An 8,968-nucleotide genomic window follows, 5' to 3' on the forward strand; every position below is an offset into this window, starting at 1 on the left:
CAGTACTCATGAACAGCTTGGGTATGCAAGGTAAAAACTTATTTCTATGAATTGTGCAACCTTCCTCTTGAATATGGTGATTTTGATACTTTAAACATATAAATTATCAATATATTGAAGATATTTGGAAGCAATGTTGAATGATTTTCATTTCTAAATGAGAGGGATCAAAGATGAGGATTTGTCAAATGTTTATTGATCAAGAAGTTTCATAGAAGTGACTTCTAGGAGACATGCTTTTATGACATGTAGAGATAGTGAGAATTGGTAAGGAAAAAAATCTTTGCAATGTCAATTGCTTCCTAGCTAGGTTCCCACCTACTTCACTTGCAAGCCTCATAGTGGTGGGGCCAGCATGGTTGATTATGCACTCTCCAACCAATTGTTCCTCCATTCCATCTACCACTTCTCCATTCTCAATTACTCATAAAACTCTTGTTGCCTCTTTCTTTTAGAACATATATCCAACTTTCCCAACACAATGAAGTGATAATTATACCTAATTACAATCCAAACACTTTGGATATAGATGCCATGGTTGTATAAAGTGAATTTTGTTGTAGAAAAACTAAGAAAGAATTTTTGATGATGTAGAAGACACACTAATGGAATAGTGCCTAATATTACATTGAATGAGAAGACTCCAATCTTGGAGAAATTAGTGCAACTATTGTAAAGATCAATAAACATGATGTGGATACCAAGTCCAAGATAATGGAAAGAGATAAGAAGAAATTTGAACAGAAAGTGTTGGAAATGATTGCGAGAAATATTTCTATACAAGAAGTGGGTTTGCCTACCCAAGTTACCTAGTTAGAAATAATTGTGCAATTTTTTTTAACATTGTTCAATAAGTTGTGTGAAATTCCATTTCTAAAGAATAAAATTAAAGACAAAATGTAGAAACTAAGTGAAGATCTAAAAGCAAGTGCAAAGACATTAAAGGCTGATATATGGACTTCATCATTACATTACTCTCAAGTTATAGATATCAACATAATATTTTACAAGAGGAAAGTCAACTAACGGATGAGATTAATGAAATTCAAGCATTATTGCTACCTCATGTTGAGGTAATGAAAGATCATTTAAAGATCACCCAAGATCTTATTTTTGCCTCAAGTCTATCATTTTCCAATCATATGACTGATCTCACAACAAAGAAAAAAAATTAACATATTGATCTACTAAAGACAAATTAGGACAATACCATGGCACGAGAAAAATGGTTAGCAATGTCCTTTGCATTCAGGGTCTTCTCCATAATAGAAAAAATTTAGGTCTAATAAATGGAGAACCCTTCAACAGGTTAAATCAAGCATGGGTATACAAATTCACCATGATTTTTAGAAGAAAAGTAAAGAACATCATCAATGGTTTTAATATTTCACAACCTTTCAAAGAGGTTGGGCCTCAGGAGTAAAATCTAAAAGATAACTACTAGCAAACCAGGAAAGCTTATTGAAAGTAGCAGGTGAAGTTCAAAAATACTGAGATGAGAGAGAAATTAGATCATCTTTCCATGCTTGGATTAAGAGGAGGTGTCATCATGACAATCCCTCACTATTGCCTTTTCTCTTTTCCAATCCAACCTACATGACACTGAAACACAAATCAATTGAAATACTCTAAAGAAAAAGATCTAAAAGCACAAATTATGCATCAAGCCTTGGAGGAAAAGAAGAACCTAAAGCAATGGAAATTATTAGCTCCATGCCAATGACTTAGCATATGTTGGTTGATCTATGCAAATCCAAAATGGAAAAAGCCCCAATACACTAGTGAATTTGTCAACAGATTACTTGACACACGAATGAAGCTCCAATTTTGTTGGTACACATGCTCTTACAAACCTTTAGTAATATAATGCAACATAACATTATAAAAGGATTTTTTTTTGTTATATTATAATGTGATTTTAAAGTTAGTAATATAATTTCAACCAACTTGGGAAAACATAAGTTGGTCAAAATTTTGACCAAAGTGGACATAGAATTTTTATTTTTGACCAATGTGCAAATGAAAAAAAAAAAAGAAGGAATCATAGCTTTTCTCAAAAATTTTGGTAGAAAAACTAATGCAAATGTACTAGTGTAACCATGCTTAACTATGGAGTTCTAATGGGATCTGGTTTACTAGCACTAGTATGATCATGACCAACATCAAACTCTCACAAGCTCATGTTAGCCCATGCATCATAATTCAACCTTATCTAGCATGCACCTTATCAAGAAATCAAAGTGCGCCTTATTGAGAACCCAGATTGTACAAGAGAGTAAAAAGCACTTTTTCATTAAGAATGCACCTTATCGGGCATTCAGAAGGTGCCAATAGGAAGAAAGGAATGAGTTCCTCTCTAAATAAATCCTCCTAGTGAAGCTATGTGGAAAATTTCAAGAAGAATGGATGTGTGGTTCAAAATTTATGGCCCTCAGCAGTTCTTATTTAATGCCTAGAATTCACCTTATCTAGCACTAAGAATGTACCTTATCAAGAACTCTAAATGAACATGAGTCAAATTACAAGATTGAGGAAAGGAGGAGAAGGGGATGGGTGATTGAAAATTAGATTTGAGAAGCATGAGAGCAGTGTAAATATAATAATGACACAACTAGATGCTCTAAAAAATAAAAGAAGGGTGCAACACTGGGACTTTCCAGGAGGTCACCCATCCAGTACTACTCCAGCCCAAGCACGCTTAACAACATAGTTCTAATGGGATCTGGTGCACTAATGTTGGTATGATCTCACCCAAATTCAATCTCTCATACCCTCATGTTATCCCATGCATCATAATGCAACCTTATCTAGGACACACCATATGAAGCACTTGGAGCATAGCTTATTGAGCACCCATAATGCACAAGAAAATAAAAATCACTCCAACACTAAGAACACCCCATATCCAAAACTCAAAAGGCACCAATAGGAAGAAAGACTTGAGTTTCTCTCCAAATAACTCTTCCTAATGAAGCCACATGGAAAATTTCAAGAACAACGGAGATGTGGGTCAAAATTTATGGCCCTCAAAAGTTGTTGGATCAATTTCTCAATCTTATAAGATTTTATATTTGTCATCACAAGAATCAATTGTTATATCTACTCTTTCATCCATATGGAGATTATTTTATTAAGGAACATCATTTTTACATCATCTTCAAATTCTAGAATGCACCTTATCTAGTATTAAGAATGTGCCTTATCAAGCACTCAGAATGAACATGAGTCGGGGTATGGGACAGAGGGCAACAGGAGAAGGGGATGGACAACTAAAAATGGGCTTTGAGAAGCATGAGAGAAATGTAAATATAATAATGACACAACCAGATGCTCTAAAAATTAAAAGACAGGTTAACACGGAGACTTCTTGTGAGGTCAACCAACCTAGTACTACTTTGACCCAAGCACACTTAACTCCCAAGTTCTGATGGGATTCAATGCACTAATGCTGGTATGATTACACCCAACATCAAACTCTCACACCCTCATATTATCACATGCATCATAATGAAAACTTATCTATGATACAACTTATCAAGCTCTTAAAGTGCACCTTATTGAGCATTCAAAATGCATGATAGAGTAAAAAGTACTTCAACACTAAGAACACAATTTATCTGACACTTAGAAGGCACCAATTGGAAGAAACACACAAGTTTCTCTCCAAATAACTTATCCCAATGAAGCCATGTGGAAAATCTCAAGAACAAAGATGAGGGTCAAATGTTATGGCCCTTGGAAGTTTTTGGATCAATTTCCCAATCTTAAGCTTTTATTTTTTTCATCACAAGAATCAATTTCTATATTGACTATTTCATCCATATGGAGACTACATTGTTAAGGAAGATCATATTTAAATCATCTTTAGTTCCTAGAATGCACCTTATCTAGCACTAAGAATGTGCCTTATTGAGCACTTAGAATGAACATGAGTCAGGGTACGAGTGATGAGCAATTGAAAGTGAAAGTTGAGAAGCATGAGAGTAGTGTAAATATAACAATGACACAACTAGATGCTCTAAAAATTAAAAAAATGGTGCAACACTGGGACATCCTAGGATGTCACCCATCCTAGTACTACTCTGACCCAAGCATGCTTAACAATGGATTTCAAATGCGATTCGGTGTACTAGTGCTAGTATGATCTCTCCCAACATCAAAATCTCACACTATCATGTTAACAAATGCATCGTAATGAAACCTTATCTAGGATACACCTTATTGAGTACTCAAAGTATACCTTATCGAGTACCTAGAATGCACAAGAGAGTAAAAAGCAATCCAACACTAAGAGCACACCTTATCTAGAACTCGAAAAGTGCCTTAGGAAGAAGGGAACAATTTTCTCTCCAAATAACTCCTACCAATGAACCCACATGTAAAATTTCAAGAAGAACGGAGATGCGGATCAAAATTTATGACCCTTGAATGTTCTTGGGTCAATTTCCCAATCTTATAAGCTTTTGTTTTTTATCATCATAAGAATTAATTATTATATTGACCATTTCATCCATATGGAGATTACTTTGTTGAGGAACATCATTTTTACATCATCTTTAGTGCATAGAATGCACCTTATCTAGCACTAAGAATGTGCCTTATCAAATACTCAAAATGAACATGAGTCAAGGTACAAGACAAAGGATAGGAGGTGAAGGGAATGGGCAATTGAAAATGGGCTTTAAGAATTATCAAATAGAGTAAATATAACAATGACACAACCATATGCTCTAAAAAGTAAAAGAAAGTTGCAACCCTAGGACTTTTTGGGAGGTCACCCATCCTAGTACGACTCAAGTCCAAGTGTACTTAACTATGGAGCTCTGATGGGATTTGATTCACTAATAGCTGTATGATTTCACCCAACATTAAATCTCACACCCTCATGTTATCTCATGAATCATAATGCATCCTTATCAAGGATGCACCTTATCAAGCACTCAGAGTGCACCTTATCAAGCACTTAGAGTACACCATATCGAGCACCCAAAATGCATAAGAGATTAAAAAGAACTCTAAAACTAAGAACACACCTTATTCAGCACTCAAAAGGTACCAATAGGAGTAAAGGCACAAGTTTCTCTCCAAATAACTCCTCCCAATGAAGCCAACTAGAAATTTTCAAGAAGAATAGAAATGTAGGTCAAAAGTTATGGCCCTTGGAAGTTTTTGGATCAATTTACCAATCATATAAGCTTTTTTTTTTATCATCATAAGAATCAATTGTTGAGGAACATCATTTTTACATCATCTTTAGTGACTAGAAAGCACCTTATCTAGCACTAAGTGTTGGAAGATTGGTTGGAAGCATGAATGTTGATGATATGTAATAGTCATGACTGAATTTTTCATTGATTTCAACATAGCATATTTGATGTCTACATAGTAGTCTTCTATGGAATATGGTAGAAGAACAATAGAAAGATCAAGTTCGTACGGACAACTAGTTGAGCATGATAACCTCCCAAAGTTATGGGAGATATTCTAAGTGTTTGATATATGTAGTTAACATCAAAATCATAAAGGACATGCCTAGAAGAAGCTATGTAAGTTTTGGTGATGTTTTTTCTAAGATAGATTTTACAGATGCATGTTTTGTTAAACTTGTTATATCTCTTAGCAGAGTTGATATCTTGAGGATTGAGGTTGAGGATATCAAGGAGACATGTTGAGGGTGCTGTGGCTAAGATCACTCATCATAATATTATGTGTATAGAAAGTTATTTAAGTTACAATGTAGAAGATTAAGGTTATTGCTAACTGTAATGTGTTCTTAATGTGGTCCTATAATAATTAATTGAGAAAGACTAACAACTGACTCAAGGAATTGTTTTATGGACTTAATATAAAGAGAGGACATTTTTCTTTATCATGGTATGGATAGATGTGAAATGTGAATGTTAAAAACATAGTAGAAAGTCTAGAATGAGTAGTTGAGCAGAGTAGTGTGGAAGTGAAGAAAACTTCATTTCCAAGGTTTGGTATTTGGATCTAACATTTGTGACCTAGTCTACAAGGTCTAATAGTGATTGGTCTAGTTAATAGGATAGAGTAAAGAACAAAGGAAAGAAGAAAATAATAGTAAATTACTTGTTTGAGTAGTGATCTCTTCTTGTAGTTGAAATTTCATGTTTTGGAAGTGGGCACTTCTTGCATACATTATACCACAACTCCTAACAGGGTTGGCACAACTCCTAACAAGGTTGGAATCTCCTACTAGGGATTCAATGTCTTGTAACAAGGACTCATTGTACTAAATGTTGTGATAGACTCATAATAGGGTCCATCCTCTGACAAGGAATATTTATATTAGTACATCATCTTGTGGGCATCATTCCCACCAGGGTTTTCTTGTGATCAAGGGTTTCCCTAATCAACATATTTAGTGTAATTATCTATGTGCACTTTATTATGGTTGTTGTTCTCTTTGGTTGAATGGATAATTTTGTTTAAAGAATATAAATGTTTTAATTTTTGGATAAATGATTCACCCCACCACCCCCCCTCTTAGTTATCTTGGTGGACAATTGTTTCTAACAATTGGTATCAGAGCATTAGGTCCTTGAAGAAAAAGTTTAACAACTTTGGGAGATCCATGATGAGCATATTCAAAGAAGATATTCCTTCATCTGATAGAAGAAATTTTGGCACCCGAGAAATGGAAATTATTGGTGAGTATGTAAAGACAAAAGTATCAAATTTATAGATCTAGAATCCTTCTGTTGTATACAAGAGAATAGTAGCACAAGCAAAGTTAGATCCAGATCAGAAGAAGATATAAAGATAAAGGAAGGCATTGATCTACTTGCAAAGAGAGAACCAAAAGGTATGAATATTTTTGTTTGTTGGACATGTAAAGAATTTGGTCATTTTTCTAGTAAATTTCCTAAAAGGGAGAAAAAGTATAAGGGGAACCATAGGCCTAGAAAAGATAGAGAATCTTTGTGTGCAAAAGAAAATAATGATTTTGATCAACAAGCATTAAGTGTTAGTGATGATGAAATTGGATTTGTGGCAATTAAAGAAGAAATTTAAGAGAAGGTAGCTCTAGTATCACAAGTTGAGAAGAAATCTAATTGGATAATTGATAGTGGTTGGTCACATCATATGACTGGTGACATGAACAAGTTTTTTGACTTCAAAAGTTAGGATGGAGGAATTCTCAGAGTTGGAAACAATGTAGCAAGCTAAGTAAAAGGTATTGGATCTATAACTCTTGATGGTAAAACCAATACTAAGGATGTATACTTTGTTGATGGTTTAAAGCACAATATGTTTATTGTTGGACAGCTAGTAGAAAAATTTTATTAGTTACAGTTCATAGAAAAGACATGCATGATCAAAGATAAAGATGGAAAGGTAATTGGAATAGGAAACAGATCTAGAGGTAATGTATTTTAGTTGAATCCTACTAAAATGACATGTTTGGTTACAAAGTTAGATGACAGTTGGTTATGGCATAAGAGATTTTTTCATATAAACTTTGATAGTATTGTGAGGACCAACAGAGTTTTTGTTGTTATAGATTTGCCAAAGATTGTAAAGCCTACTAACACAATTTGCAAGGAATGTGTTCTGGCAAAGCATAAAAAAACTTCTTTTCCCAGCAAGAAGTTTACTACTACAACAAAGTTGGAGATTGTACAATAGATCTTAGTGGTCCTACAAAGACTAAAGGATTCTAAGGTAAAAGGTATTTTATGATTCTAGTTGATGATTTTTCTAGAATGATGTTGGTTGCATTTCTTAAAGAGAAATCTAAGGCATTTGACAAGTTTAAGATATTCAAGAATAGAGTTGAGAATGAATCTAGTGTGAAAATTAAATGTTTCAAATTAGATAGAGGAGGAGAATTTACTTCAAATGGGTTTAACATGTTTTGTGAAGAAAATGGAATTAAAATATAGCTATCAGCTCTAAGAACCCTTGAATAGAATGATGTTGTAGAAAGAAGGAATAAGTCTATTACATAAGCTACAAGAGCTATGTTAGAAGAAAATGATGTATCCAAGACATTTTGGATAGAAGGTGTAAATATAGCAATCTATACTATGAACAGAGTACAAGTTAGGAAGGACACAAAAAAGGCACCTTATGAACTATGGTTTGGTCACTCACCTACAGTTAAGTATTTTAGAATATTTGGAAGTAAGTGTTACATAATGAGAGATGATGACATTGGTAAGTTTGATGCTAGAAGTTTGAAGGTATGATTCTTGGTTATTCATTGAAAAGAAAGGCTTATAGGTGTTATAATTAGAGAACTAAGACTATTATGGAAAGTTCAAATGTGAGAATTGATGAGAAATTTAGAATACAAGATAAAATAGTTGATTACAATTTAGATGATGATGTTATTACTAAGGCAAGGAATGATGAGGTATTTCTTGAGACTAAAAATGATTTGTAGAATGAAGGAGAGATAAGGTAGGAACAAAGCTTGTAACCTTTAGTAGAGCCAAGAGTTGAGATAGAAACTCCTACTTTAGGAAAGAACATGTTAAAGAGTCACCCATCTAAACAGATCATTGGAAGTAAAGACAAAGGTTTAATGACAACAAGTAAAGTAAATGAAGAAGTATGTTTGATATCTGAAGTTAAGCCTAAGAATGTAGATGAAGCATGTAAAGATGACTATTAGAAGCAAGCTATGAAAGAGGAATTAGATTAGATAGAAAAGAATGAGACATGAGAATTGGTCCCCAAATCAGTAGACAAGAATGTGATAGGAACTAAATATGAACTAGATGGATGTTAAGTCAACATTTCTAAATGGAGAATTTGAAGAAAAGGTATGCATTGAGCAGCCTAAAGGATGTCCTTTGATAGATAACAAGGACATAGTATGTAGACTAAGGAAAGCTTTGTATGGATTGAAGCAAGCACCCAAAACCTAGTATGTAAGGTTGGAAAAGCATTTGACAAAGCTTGGTTCTAGAAAATGTATGGCAGATAATAATATATATTG

The 8,968-nt window shown here is 33.9% G+C and overlaps 1 pseudogene; it reads right to left on the reverse strand.

The window, feature by feature from the left end:
* Positions 1-2,635: 2,635 nt before the first annotated feature.
* On the reverse strand, positions 2,636-2,753 carry LOC149529900 (5S ribosomal RNA; annotated as a pseudogene).
* Between the last annotated feature and the right edge of the window lie 6,215 nt (positions 2,754-8,968).

This window comes from Cupressus sempervirens, chromosome 11 (assembly GCF_028749045.1).
Source record: "Cupressus sempervirens isolate cs-2001-9-10 chromosome 11, ASM2874904v1, whole genome shotgun sequence".
NCBI lineage: Eukaryota > Viridiplantae > Streptophyta > Pinopsida > Cupressales > Cupressaceae > Cupressus > Cupressus sempervirens.